The sequence below is a fragment of the Macaca nemestrina genome, chromosome 14, assembly GCF_043159975.1.
Source record: "Macaca nemestrina isolate mMacNem1 chromosome 14, mMacNem.hap1, whole genome shotgun sequence".
NCBI lineage: Eukaryota > Metazoa > Chordata > Mammalia > Primates > Cercopithecidae > Macaca > Macaca nemestrina.
Window position 1 is genome coordinate 101,444,938 of NC_092138.1, and position 15,611 is coordinate 101,460,548.

Here is a 15,611-nt window from a genome sequence, read left to right on the forward strand (position 1 = left end):
GGATATTACCTTTTTCACCATATCCCTCTATGGGCTTCCAAATATCACTTTGCCAATTCCACAAGAACTGTCTTAGCAAAAGGCTTCTTGAGGTGAAAGCTGTAACTCTGTGAGATGATTTTACAAAACACAAAGTAGTTTCTCAGATAGCTTCTTTCTCTTTGTTACCGGAGGATATTTCCTTTGGCCCTATAGTCTTCAAAGGGATCCGAAATATCTGTTCTCAGATTCCACAGAAATAAGGCTAGCAAAGAGATCCACGAAATACAGATGTAACTCTGCGAGATGAATTAACAGAGCACTAAGCAGTTTCTCAGGAAGCTTCTTTCCAGATTTCATCTGAGGATATTTCCTTTTTCACCTTAGCCCTCTATGGGCTTCCAAATATCACTTTGCCAATTCCACAAGAACTGTCTTAGCGAAAGGCTTCTTGAGGGGAAAGCTGTAAATCTGTGAGATGATTTCACAGAACACAAGGAAGTTTCTCAGAAACCTTCATTCTCTTTGTTATCGGAGGATATTTCCTTTGGCCCTATAGTCTTCAAAGGGATCCGAAATATCTGTTCTCAGATTCCACAGAAATAAGGGTAGCAAAGAGATCCACGAAATACAGATGTAACACTGTGAGATGAATTAACAGAGCACTAAGCAGTTTCTCAGGAAGCTTCTTTCTAGATTTCATCTGAGGATATTTCCTTTTTCACCATAGCCCTCTATGGGCTTCCAAATATCACTTTGCCCATTCCACAAGAACTGTCTTAGCGAAAGGCTTCTTGAGCGGAAAGCTGTAACTCTGTGAGATGATTTCACGGAACACAAAGAAGTTTCTCAGAAAGCTTCTTTCTCTTTGTTATCAGAGGATATTTCCTTTGGCCCTATAGTCTTCAAAGGGATCCGAAATATCTGTTCTCAGATTACACAGAAATAAGGCTAGCAAAGAGATCCACGAAATACAGATGTAACTCTTTGAGATGAATTAACAGAACACTAAGCAGTTTCTCAGGAAGCTTCTTTCCAGTTTTCATCTGAGGATATTTCCTTTTTCACCATAGCCCTCTATGGGCTTCCAAATCTCACTTTGCCAATTCCACAAGAACTGTCTTAGCGAAAGGCTTCTTGAGGGGAAAGCTGCAACTCTGTGAGATGATTTCACAGAACACAAAGAAGTTTCTCAGAAAGCTTCTTTCTCTTTGTTATCGGAGGATATTTCCTTTGGCCCTATAATCTTAAAGGGATCCGAAATATCTGCTCTCAGATTCCACAGAAATAAGGCTAGCAAAGAGATCCACGAAATACAGATGTAACTCTGCGAGATGAATTAACAGAGCACTAAGCAGTTTCTCAGGAAGCTTCTTTCCAGATTTCATCTGAGGATATTTCCTTTTTCACCATAGCCCTCTATGGGCTTCCAAATATCACTTTGCCAATTCCACAAGAACTGTCTTAGCGAAAGGCTTCTTGAGGGGAAAGCTGTAACTCTGTGAGATGATTTCACAGAACACAAAGAAGTTTCTCAGAAAGCTTCTTGCTCTTTGTTATCAGAGGATACTTCCTTAGGCCCTATAGTCTTCAACGGGATCAGAAATATCTGTTCTCAGATTCCACAGAAATAAGGCTAGCAAAGAGATCCACGAAATACAGATGTAACTCTGTGAGTGAAAGTCACACATCATAGAGCAGTTTCTCAGGAAGCTTCTTTCCAGATTTTATCTGAGGATACTTCCTTTGTCACCATAGCCCTCTATGGGCTTCCAAATATCACTTTGCCAATTCCACAAGAACTGTCTTAGCGAAAGGCTTCTTGAGGGGAAAGTTGTAACTCTGTGAGATGATTTCACAGAACACAAAGAAGTTTCTCAGAAAGCTTCTTTGTCTTTGTTATCGGAGGATATTTCCTTTGGCCCTATAGTCTTCAAAGGAATCCGAAATATCTGTTCTCAGATTCCACAGAAATAAGGCTAGCAAAGAGATCCACGAAATACAGATGAAACTCTGCGAGATGAATTAACAGAGCACTAAGAAGTTTCTCAGGAAGCTTCTTACTAGATTTCATCTGAGGATATTTCCTTTTTCACAATAGCCCTCTATGGGCTTCCAAATATCACCTTGCCAATTCCACAAGAACTGTCTTAGCGAAAGGCTTCTTGAGGGGAAAGCTGTAACTCTGTGAGATGATTTCACAGAACACAAAGAAGGTTCTCAGAAAGCTTCTTTCTCTTTGTTATCGGAGGATATTCCCTTTGGCCCTATAGTCTTCAAAGGGATCCGAAATATCTGTTCTCAGATTCCACAGAAATAAGGCTAGCAAAGAGATCCACGACATACAGATGTAACTCTGTGAGATGAATTAACAGAACACTAAGCTGTTTCTCAGAAAGCTTCTTTCCAGATTTCATCTGAGGATATTACCTTTTTCACCATAGCCCTCTAAGGGCTTCCAAATATCACTTTGCCAATTCCACAAGAACTGTCTTAGCAAAAGGTTTCTTGAGGTGAAAGCTGTAACTCTGTGAGATGATTTTACAGAACACAAAGAAGTTTCTCAGATAGCTTCTTTCTCTTTGTTACCGGAGGATATTTCCTTTGGCCCTATAGTCTTCAAAGGGATCCGAAATATCTGTTCTCAGATTCCACAGAAATAAGGCTAGCAAAGAGATCCACGAAATACAGATGTAACTCTGTGAGATGAATTAACAGAACACTAAGCAGTTTCTCAGGAAGCTTCTTTCCAGATTTCATCTGAGGATATTTCCTTTTTCCCAATAGCCCTCTATGGGCTTCCAAATATTACTTTGCCAATTCCACAAGAACTGTCTTAGCGAAAGGCTTCTTGAGGGGAAAGCTGTAACTCTGTGAGACGATTTCACAGAACACAAGGAAGTTTCTCAGAAACCTTCATTCTCTTTGTTATCGGAGGATATTTCCTTTGGCCCTATAGTCTTCAAAGGGATCCGAAATATCTGTTCTCAGATTCCACAGAAATAAGGCTAGCAAAGATATCCACGAAATAAAGATGTAACTCTGTGAGATGAATTAACAGAACACTAAGCAGTTTCTCAGAAAGCTTCTTTCCAGATTTCATTTGAGGATATTTCCTTTTACACCATAGACCTCTATGGGTTTCCAAATATCACTTTGCCAATTCCACAAGAACTGTCTTAGCGAAAGGCTTCTTGAGGGGAAAGCTGTAACTCTGTGAGATGATTTCACGGAACACAAAGAAGTTTCTCAGAAAGCTTCTTTCTCTTTGTTACCAGAGGATATTTCCTTTGGCCCTATAGTCTTCAAAGGGATCCGAAATATCTGTTCTCAGGTTCCACAGAAATAAGGCTAGCAAAGAGATCCACGAAATACAGATGTAACACTGTGAGATGAATTAACAGAACACTAAGCAGTTTCTCAGGAAGCTTCTTTCCAGATTTCATCTGAGGATATTTCCTTTTTCACCATAGCCCTCTATGGGCTTCCAAATATCACTTTGCCAATTCCACAAGAACTGTCTTAGCGAAAGGCTTCTTGAGGGGAAAGCTGTAACTCTGTGAGATGATTTCAGAGGACACAATGAAGATTCTCAGAAAGCTTCTTTCTCTTTGTTATCGGAGGATATTTCCTTTGGCCCTATAGTCTTCAAAGGGATCCGAACTATCTGTTCTCAGATTCCACAGAAATAAGGCTAGCAAAGAGATCCACGACATACAGATGTAACTCTGTGAGATGAATTAACAGAACCCTAAGCTGTTTCTCAGAAAGCTTCTTTCCAGATTTCATCTGAGGATATTACCTTTTTCACCGTAGCCCTCTATGGGCTTCCAAATATCACTTTGCCAATTCCACAAGAACTGTCTTAGCAAAAGGCTTCTTGAGGTGAAAGCTGTAACTCTGTGAGATAATTTTACAGAACACAAAAAGTTTCTCAGAAAGCTTCTTTCTCTTTGTTACCGGAGGATATTTCCTTTGGCCCTATAGTCTTCAAAGGGATCCGAAATATGTGTTCTCAGATTCCACAGAAATAAGGCTAGCAAAGAGATCCATGAAATACAGATGTAACTCTGTGAGATGAATTAACAGAACACTAAGCAGTTTCTCAGGAAGCTTCTATCCAGATTTCATCTGATGATATTTCCTTTTTCACAATAGCCCTCTATGGGCTTCCAAATATCACTTTGCCAATTCCACAAGAACTGTCTTAGCGAAAGGCTTCTTGAGGGGAAAGCTGTAACTCTGTGAGATGATTTCACAGAACACAAGGAAGTTTCTCATAAACCTTCATTCTCTTTGTTATCGGAGGATATTTCCTTTCGCCCTATAGTCTTCAAAGGGATCCGAAATATCTGTTCTCAGATTCCACAGAAATAAGGCTAGCAAAGAGATCCACCAAACACAGATGTAACTCTGTGAGATGAATTAACAGAGCACTAAGCAGTTTCTCAGGAAGCTTCTTTCTAGATTTCATCTGAGGATATTTCCTTTTTCACCATAGCCCTCTACGGGCTTCCAAATATCACTTTGCCAATTCCACAACAACTGTCTTAGCGAAAGGCTTCTTGAGGGGAAAGCTGTAACACTGTGAGATGATTTCACAGAACACAAAGAAGTTTCTCAGAAAGCTTCTTTCTCTTTGTTATCAGAGGATATTTCCTTTGGCCATATAGTCTTCAAAGGGATCCGAAATATCTGTTCTCAGATTCCACAGAAATAAGGCTAGCAAAGAGATCCACGAAATACAGATGTAACTCTGTGAGATGAATTTACAGAACACTAAGCAGTTTCTCAAGAAGCTTCTTTCCAGATTTCATCTGAGGATATTTCCTTTGTCACCATAGGCCACTATGGGCTTCCAAATATCACTTTGCCAATTCCACAAGAACTGTCTTAGCGAAAGGCTTCTTGAGGGGAAAGCCGAAACTCTGTGAGATGATTTCACAGAACACAAAGAAGTTTCTCAGAAAGCATCTTTCTCTTTGTTATCGGAGGATATTTCCTTTGGCCCTATAGTCTTCAAAGGGATCCGAAATATCTGTTCTCAGATTCCACAGAAATAACGCGAGCAAAGAGATTCACGAAATACAGATGTAACTCTGTGAGATGAATTAACAGAGCACTAAGCAGTTTCTCAGGAAGCTTCTTTCCAGATTTCATCTGAGGATATTTCCTTTTTCACCATAGCCCTCTATGGGCTTCCAAATATCACTTTGCCAATTCCACAAGCACTGTCTTAGCGAAAGGCTTCTTGAGGGGAAAGCTGTAACTCTGTGAGATGATTTCACAGAACACAAAGAAGTTTCTCAGAAAGCTTCTTGCTCTTTGTTATCAGAGGATACTTCCTTAGGCCCTATAGTCTTCAACGGGATCCGAAATATCTGTTCTCAGATTCCACAGAAATAAGGCTAGCAAAGAGATCCACGAAATACAGATGTAACTCTGTGAGTGGAAGTCACACATCATAGAGCAGTTTCTCAGGAAGCTTCTTTCCAGATTTTATCTGAGGATATTTCCTTTGTCACCATAGCCCTCTATGGGCTTCCAAATATCACTTTGCCAATTCCACAAGAACTGTCTTAGCGAAAGGCTTCTTGAGGGGAAAGTTGTAACTCTGTGAGATGATTTCACAGAACACAAAGAAGTTTCTCAGAAAGCTTCTTTGTCTTTGTTATCGGAGGATATTTCCTTTGGCCCTATAGTCTTCAAAGGAATCCGAAATATCTGTTCTCAGATTCCACAGAAATAAGGCTAGCAAAGAGATCCACGAAATACAGATGTAACTCTGGAGATGAATTAACAGAGCACTAAGAAGTTTCTCAGGAAGCTTCTTTCTAGATTTCATCTGAGGATATTTCCTTTTTCACAATAGCCCTCTATGGGCTTCCAAATATCACCTTGCCAATTCCACAAGAACTGTCTTAGCGAAAGGCTTCTTGAGGGGAAAGCCGAAACTCTGTGAGATGATTTCACAGAACACAAAGAAGTTTCTCAGAAAGCATCTTTCTCTTTGTTATCCGAGGATATTCCCTTTGGCCCTATAGTCTTCAAAGGGATCCGAAATATCTGTTCTCAGATTCCACAGAAATAAGGCTAGCAAAGAGATCCACGACATACAGATGTAACTCTGTGAGATGAATTAACAGAACACTAAGCTGTTTCTCAGAAAGCTTCTTTCCAGATTTCATCTGAGGATATTTCCTTTTTCCCAATAGCCCTCTATGGGCTTCCAAATATTACTTTGCCAATTCCACAAGAACTGTCTTAGCGAAAGGCTTCTTGAGGGGAAAGCTGTAACTCTGTGAGATGATTTCACAGAACACAAGGAAGTTTCTCAGAAACCTTCATTCTCTTTGTTATCGGAGGATATTTCCTTTGGCCCTATAGTCTTCAAAGGGATCCGAAATATCTGTTCTCAGATTCCACAGAAATAAGGCTAGCAAAGAGATCCACGAAATACAGATGTAACTCTGTGAGATGAATTAACAGAGCACTAAGCAGTTTCTCAGGAAGCTTCTTTCCAGATTTCATCTGAGGATATTTCCTTTTTCGCAATAGCCCTCTAAGGGCTTCCAAATATCATTTTGCCAATTCCACAAGAACTGTCTTAGCGAAAGGCTTCTTGATGGGAAAGCTGTAACTCTGTGAGATGATTTCACAGAACACAAAGAAGGTTCTCAGAAAGCTTCTTGCTCTTTGTTATCAGAGGATACTTCCTTTGGCCCTATAGTCTTCAACGGGATCCGAAATATCTGTTCTCAGATTCCACAGAAATAAGGCTAGCAAAGAGATCCACGAAATACAGATGTAACTCTGTGAGTGGAAGTCACACATCACAGAGCAGTTTCTCAGGAAGCTTCTTTCCAGATTTTATCTGAGGATATTTCCTTTGTCACCATAGCCCTCTATGGGCTTCCAAATATCACTTTGCCAATTCCACAAGAACTGTCTTAGCCAAAGGCTTCTTGAGGGGAAAGTTGTAACTCTTTGAGATGATTTCACAGAACACAAAGAAGTTTCTCAGAAAGCTTCTTTCTCTTTGTTATCGGAGGATATTTCCTTTGGCCCTATAGTCTTCAAAGGAATACGAAATATCTGTTCTCAGATTCCACAGAAATAAGGCTAGCAAAGAGATCCATGAAATACAGATATAACTCTGCGAGATGAATTAACAGAGCACTAAGAAGTTTCTCAGGAAGCTTCTTTCCAGATTTCATCTGAGGATATTTCCTTTTTCACAATAGCCCTCTATGGGCTTCCAAATATCACTTTGCCAATTCCACAAGAACTGTCTTAGCGAAAGGCTTCTTGAGGGGAAAGCTGTAACTCTGTGAGATGATTTCACAGAACACAAAGAAGGTTCTCAGAAAGCTTCTTTCTCTTTGTTATCGGAGGATATTTCCTTTGGCCCTATAGTCTTCAAAGGGATTCGAAATATCTGTTCTCAGATCCACAGAAATAAGGCTAGCAAAGAGATCCACGACATACAGATGTAACTCTGTGAAATGAATTAACAGAACACTAAGCTGTTTCTCAGAAAGCTTCTTTCCAGATTTCATCTGAGGATATTTCCTTTTTCACAATAGCCCTCTATGGGCTTCCAAATATTACTTTGCCAATTCCACAAGAACTGTCTTAGCGAAAGACTTCTTGAGGGGAAAGCTGTAACTCTGTGAGATGATTTCAAGGAACACAAGGAAGTTTCTCAGAAACCTTCATTCTCTTTGTTATCGGAGGATATTTCCTTTGGCCCTATAGTCTTCAAAGTGATCCGAAATATCTGTTCTCAGATTCCACAGAAATAAGGCTAGCAAAGAGATCCACGAAATACAGATGTAACACTGTGAGATGAATTAACAGAGCACTAAGCAGTTTCTCAGGAAGCTTCTTTCTAGATTTCATCTGAGGATATTTCCTTTTTCACCACAGCCCTCTATGGGCTTCCAAATATCACTTTGCCCATTTCACAAGAACTGTCTTAGCGAAAGGCTTCTTGAGGGGAAAGCTGTAACTCTGTGAGATGATTTCACGGAACACAAAGAAGTTTCTCAGAAAGCTTCTTTCTCTTTGTTATCAGAGGATATTTCCTTTGGCCCTATAGTCTTCAAAGGGATCCGAAATATCTGTTCTCATATTACACAGAAATAAGGCTAGCAAAGAGATCCACGAAATACAGATGTAACACTGTGAGATGAATTAACAGAACACTAAGCAGTTTCTCAGGAAGCTTCTTTCCAGATTTCATCTGAGGATATTTCCTTTTTCACCATAGCCCTCTATGTGCTTCCAAATATCACTTTGCCAATTCCACAAGAACTGTCTTAGCGAAAGGCTTCTTGAGGGGAAAGCTGTAACTCTGTGAGATGATTTCACAGAACACAAGGAAGTTTCTCAGAAACCTTCATTCTCTTTGTTATCGGAGGATATTTCCTATGGCCCTATAGTCTTCCAAGGGATCCGAAATATCTGTTCTCAGATTCCACAGAAATAAGGCTAGCAAAGAGATCCACGACATACAGATGTAACTCTGTGAGATGAATTAACAGAACACTAAGCTGTTTCTCAGAAAGCTTCTTTACAGATTTCATCTGAGGATATTACCTTTTTCACCGTACCCTCTATGGGCTTCCAAATATCACTTTGCCAATTCCACAAGAACTGTCTTAGCGAAAGGCTTCTTGAGGGGAAAGCTGTAACTCTGTGAGATTATTTCACAGAACACAAGGAAGTTTCACAGAAACCTTCATTCTCTTTGTTATCGGAGGATATTTCCTTTGGCCCTATAATCTTAAAGGGATCCAAAATATCTGCTCTCAGATTCCACAGAAATAAGGCTAGCAAAGAGATCCACGAAATACAGATGTAACTCTGTGAGACGAATTAACAGAGCACTAAGCAGTTTCTCAGGAAGCTTCTTTCCAGATTTCATCTGAGGATATTTCCTTTTTCACCATAGCCCTCTATGGGCTTCCAAATATCACTTTGCCAATTCCACAAGAACTGTCTTAGCGAAAGGCTTCTTGAGGGGAAAGCTGTAACTTTGTGAGATGATTTCACAGAACACAAAGAAGTTTCTCAGAAAGCTTCTTGCTCTTTGTTATCAGAGGATACTTCCTTTGGCCCTATAGTCTTCAACGGGATCCGAAATATCTGTTCTCAGATTCCACAGAAATAAGGCTAGCAAAGAGATCCACGAAATACAGATGTAACTCTGTGAGTGAAAGTCACACATCACAGAGCAGTTTCTCAGGAAGCTTCTTTCCAGATTTTATCTGAGGATATTTCCTTTGTCACCATAGCCCTCTATGGGCTTCCAAATATCACTTTGCCAATTCCACAAGAACTGTCTTAGCGAAAGGCTTCTTGAGGGGAAAGTTGTAACTCTTTGAGATGATTTCACAGAACACAAAGAAGTTTCTCAGAAAGCTTCTTTCTCTTTGTTATCGGAGGATATTTCCTTTGGCCCTATAGTCTTCAAAGGAATACGAAATATCTGTTCTCAGATTCCACAGAAATAAGGCTAGCAAAGAGATCCATGAAATACAGATATAACTCTGCGAGATGAATTAACAGAGCACTAAGAAGTTTCTCAGGAAGCTTCTTTCCAGATTTCATCTGAGGATATTTCCTTTTTCACAATAGCCCTCTATGGGCTTCCAAATATCACTTTGCCAATTCCACAAGAACTGTCTTAGCGAAAGGCTTCTTGAGGGGAAAGCTGTAACTCTGTGAGATGATTTCACAGAACACAAAGAAGGTTCTCAGAAAGCTTCTTTCTCTTTGTTATCGGAGGATATTTCCTTTGGCCCTATAGTCTTCAAAGGGATTCGAAATATCTGTTCTCAGATCCACAGAAATAAGGCTAGCAAAGAGATCCACGACATACAGATGTAACTCTGTGAAATGAATTAACAGAACACTAAGCTGTTTCTCAGAAAGCTTCTTTCCAGATTTCATCTGAGGATATTACCTTTTTCACCATATCCCTCTATGGGCTTCCAAATATCACTTTGCCAATTCCACAAGAACTGTCTTAGCAAAAGGCTTCTTGAGGTGAAAGCTGTAACTCTGTGAGATGATTTTACAGAACACAAAGAAGTTTCTCAGATAGCTTCTTTCTCTTTGTTACCGGAGGATATTTCCTTTGGCCCTATAGTCTTCAAAGGGATCCGAAATATCTGTTCTCAGATTCCACAGAAATAAGGCTAGCAAAGAGAACCACGAAATACAGATGTAACTCTGCGAGATGAATTAACAGAGCACTAAGCAGTTTCTCAGGAAGCTTCTTTCCAGATTTCATCTGAGGATATTTCCTTTTTCACCTTAGCCCTCTATGGGCTTCCATATATTACTTTGCCAATTCCACAAGAACTGTCTTAGCGAAAGGCTTCTTGAGGGGAAAGATGTAACTCTGTGAGATGATTTCACAGAACACAAGGAAGTTTCTCAGAAACCTTCATTCTCTTTGTTATCGGAGGATATTTCCTTTGGCCCTATATTCTTCAAAGGGATCCGAAATATCTGTTCTCAGATTCCACAGAAATAAGGCTAGCAAAGAGATCCACGAAATACAGATGTAACACTGTGAGATGAATTAACAGAGCACTAAGCAGTTTCTCAGGAAGCTTCTTTCTAGATTTCATCTGAGGATATTTCCTTTTTCACCATAGCCCTCTGTGGGCTTCCAAATATCACTTTGCCCATTTCACAAGAACTGTCTTAGCGAAAGGCTTCTTGAGGGGAAAGCTGTAACTCTGTGAGATGATTACACGGAACACAAAGAAGTTTCTCAGAAAGCTTCTTTCTCTTTGTTATCAGAGCATATTTCCTTTGGCCCTATAGTCTTCAAAGGGAGCCGAAATATCTGTTCTCATATTACACAGAAATAAGGCTAGCAAAGAGATCCACAAAATACAGATGTAACACTGTGAGATGAATTAACAGAACACTAAGCAGTTTCGCAGGAAGCTTCTTTCCAGATTTCATCTGCGCATATTTCCTTTTTCACCATAGCCCTCTATGTGCTTCCAAATATCACTTTGCCAATTCCACAAGAACTGTCTTAGCGAAAGGCTTCTTGAGGGGAAAGCTGTAACTCTATGAGATGATTTCACAGAACACAAGGAAGTTTCTCAGAAACCTTCATTCTCTTTGTTATCGGAGGATATTTCCTATGGCCCTATAGTCTTCCAAGGGATCCGAAATATCTGTTCTCAGATTCCACAGAAATAAGGCTAGCAAAGAGATCCACGACATACAGATGTAACTCTGTGAGATGAATTAACAGAACACTAAGCTGTTTCTCAGAAAGCTTCTTTACAGATTTCATCTGAGGATATTACCTTTTTCACCGTACCCTCTATGGGCTTCCAAATATTACTTTGCCAATTCCACAAGAACTGTCTTAGCGAAAGGCTTCTTGAGGGGAAAGCTGTAACTCTGTGAGATTATTTCACAGAACACAAGGAAGTTTCACAGAAACCTTCATTCTCTTTGTTATCGGAGGATATTTCCTTTGGCCCTATAGTCTTCAAAGGGATCCGAAATATCTGTTCTCAGATTCCACAGAAATAAGGCTAGCAAAGAGATCCATGAAATACAGATGTAACTCTTTGAGATGAATTAACAGAACAGTAAGCAGTTTCTCAGGAAGCTTCTTTCCAGATTTCATCTGAGGATATTTCCTTTTTCACCATAGCCCTCTATGGGCTTCCAAATCTCACTTTGCCAATTCCACAAGAACTGTCTTAGCGAAAGGCTTCTTGAGGGGAAAGCTGCAACTCTGTGAGATGATTTCACAGAACACAAAGAAGTTTCTCAGAAAGCTTCTTTCTCTTTGTTATCGGAGGATATTTCCTTTGGCCCTATAATCTTAAAGGGATCCGAAATATCTGCTCTCAGATTCCACAGAAATAAGGCTAGCAAAGAGATCCACGAAATACAGATGTAACTCTGTGAGACGAATTAACAGAGCACTAAGCAGTTTCTCAGGAAGCTTCTTTCCAGATTTCATCTGAGGATATTTCCTTTTTCACCATAGCCCTCTATGGGCTTCCAAATATCACTTTGCCAATTCCACAAGAACTGTCTTAGCGAAAGGCTTCTTGAGGGGAAAGCTGTAACTCTGTGAGATGATTTCACAGAACACAAAGAAGTTTCTCAGAAAGCTTCTTGCTCTTTGTTATCAGAGGATACTTCCTTAGGCCCTATAGTCTTCAACGGGATCAGAAATATCTGTTCTCAGATTCCACAGAAATAAGGCTAGCAAAGAGATCCACGAAATACAGATGTAACTCTGTGAGTGGAAGTCACACATCATAGAGCAGTTTCTCAGGAAGCTTCTTTCCAGATTTTATCTGAGGATATTTCCTTTGTCACCATAGCCCTCTATGGGCTTCCAAATATCACTTTGCCAATTCCACAAGAACTGTCTTAGCGAAAGGCTTCTTGAGGGGAAAGTTGTAACTCTGTGAGATGATTTCACAGAACACAAAGAAGTTTCTCAGAAAGCTTCTTTCTCTTTGTTATCGGAGGATATTTCCTTTGGAACTATAGTCTTCAAAGGAATCCGAAATATCTGTTCTCATATTCCACAGAAATAAGGCTAGCAAAGAGATCCACGAAATACAGATGTAACTCTGCGAGATGAATTAACAGAACACTAAGCAGTTTCTCAGGAAGCTTCTTTCTAGATTTCATCTGAGGATATTTCCTTTTTCACAATAGCCCTCTACGGGCTTCCAAATATCACCTTGCCAATTCCACAAGAACTGTCTTAGCGAAAGGCTTCTTGAGGGGAAAGCTGTAACTCTGTGAGATGATTTCACAGAACACAAAGAAGGTTCTCAGAAAGCTTCTTTCTCTTTGTTATCGGAAGATATTTCCTTTGGCCCTATAGTCTTCAAAGGGATCCGAAATATCTGTTCTCAGATCCACAGAAATAAGGCTAGCAAAGAGATCCACGACATACAGATGTAACTCTGTGAGATGAATTAACAGAACACTAAGCTGTTTCTCAGAAAGCTTCTTTCCAGATTTCATCTGAGGATAATACCTTTTTCACCATATCCCTCTATGGGCTTCCAAATATCACGTTGCCAATTCCACAAGAACTGTCTTAGCAAAAGGCTTCTTGAGGTGAAAGCTGTAACTCTGTGAGATGATTTTACAGAACACAAAGAAGTTTCTCAGATAGCTTCTTTCTCTTTGTTACCGGAGGATATTTCCTTTGGTCCTATAGTCTTCAAAGGGATCCGAAATATCTGTTCTCAGATTCCACAGAAATAAGGCTAGCAAAGAGATCCACGAAATACAGATGTAACTCTGCGAGATGAATTAACAGAGCACTAAGCAGTTTCTCAGGAAGCTTCTTTCCAGATTTCATCTGAGGATATTTCCTTTTTCACCATAGCCCTCTATGGGCTTCCAAATATCACTTTGCCAATTCCACAAGAACTGTCTTAGCGAAAGGCTTCTTGAGGGGAAAGCTGTAACTCGGTGAGATGATTTCACAGAACACAAGGAAGTTTCTCAGAAACCTTCATTCTCTTTGTTATCGGAGGATATTTCCTTTGGCCCCATAGTCTTCAAAGGGATCCGAAATATCTGTTCTCAGATTCCACAGAAATAAGGCTAGCAAAGAGATCCACGAAATACAGATGTAACACTGTGAGATGAATTAACAGAACACTAAGCAGTTTCTCAGGAAGCTTCTTTCTAGATTTCATCTGAGGATATTTCCTTTTTCACCATAGCCCTCTATGGGCTTCCAAATATCACTTTGCCCATTTCACAAGAACTGTCTTAGCGAAAGGCTTCTTGAGGGGAAAGCTGTAACTCTGTGAGATGATTTCACGGAACACAAAGAAGTTTCTCAGAAAGCTTCTTTCTCTTTGTTATCAGAGGATATTTCCTTTGGCCCTATAGTCTTCAAAGGGATCCGAAATATCTGTTCTCAGATTCCACAGAAATAAGGCTAGCAAAGAGATCCACGAAATACAGATGTAACTCTGTGAGATGAATTAACAGAACACTAAGCAGTTTCTCAGGAAGCTTCTTTCCAGATTTCATCTGAGGATATTTCCTTTTTCAACATAGCCCTCTATGTGCTTCCAAATATCACTTTGCCAATTCCACAAGAACTGTCTTAGCGAAAGGCTTCTTGAGGGGAAAGCTGTAACTCTGTGAGATGATTTCACAGAACACAAGGTAGTTTCTCAGAAACCTTCATTCTCTTTGTTATCGGAGGATATTTCCTATGGCCCTATAGTCTTCCAAGGGATCCGAAATATCTGTTCTCAGATTCCACAGAAATAAGGCTAGCAAAGAGATCCACGACATACAGATGTAACTCTGTGAGATGAATTAACAGAACACTAAGCTGTTTCTCAGAAAGCTTCTTTACAGATTTCATCTGAGGATATTACCTTTTTCACCGTACCCTCTATGGGCTTCCAAATATCACTTTGCCAATTCCACAAGAACTGTCTTAGCGAAAGGCTTCTTGAGGGGAAAGCTGTAACACTGTGAGATTATTTCACAGAACACAAGGAAATTTCTCAGAAAGCTTCTTTCTCTTTGTTATCGGAGGATATTTCCTTTGGCCCTATAGTCTTCAAAGGGATCCGAAATATCTGTTCTCAGATTCCACAGAAATAAGGCTAGCAAAGAGATCCACGAAATACAGATGTAACTCTGTGAGATGAATTAACAGAACACTAAGCAGTTTCTCAGGAAGCTTCTTTCCAGATTTCATCTGAGGATATTTCCTTTTTCAACATAGCCCTCTATGTGCTTCCAAATATCACTTTGCCAATTCCACAAGAACTGTCTTAGCGAAAGGCTTCTTGAGGGGAAAGCTGTAACTCTGTGAGATGATTTCACAGAACACAAGGAAGTTTCTCAGAAACCTTCATTCTCTTTGTTATCGGAGGATATTTCCTATGGCCCTATAGTCTTCCAAGGGATCCGAAATATCTGTTCTCAGATTCCACAGAAATAAGGCTAGCAAAGAGATCCACGACATACAGATGTAACTCTGTGAGATGAATTAACAGAACACTAAGCTGTTTCTCAGAAAGCTTCTTTACAGATTTCATCTGAGGATATTACCTTTTTCACCGTACCCTCTATGGGCTTCCAAATATCACTTTGCCAATTCCACAAGAACTGTCTTAGCGAAAGGCTTCTTGAGGGGAAAGCTGTAACACTGTGAGATTATTTCACAGAACACAAGGAAATTTCTCAGAAAGCTTCTTTCTCTTTGTTATCGGAGGATATTTCCTTTGGCCCTATAGTCTTCAAAGGGATCCGAAATATCTGTTCTCAGATTCCACAGAAATAAGGCTAGCAAAGAGATCCACGAAATACAGATGTAACTCTCTGAGATGAATTAACAGAACAGTAAGCAGTTTCTCAGGAAGCTTCTTTCCAGTTTTCATCTGAGGATATTTCCTTTTTCACCATAGCCCTCTATGGGCTTCCAAATCTCACTTTGCCAATTCCACAAGAACTGTCTTAGCGAAAGGCTTCTTGAGGGGAAAGCTGCAACTCTGTGAGATGATTTCACAGAACACAAAGAAGTTTCTCAGAAAGCTTCTTTCTCTTTGTTATCGGAGGATATTTCCTTTGGC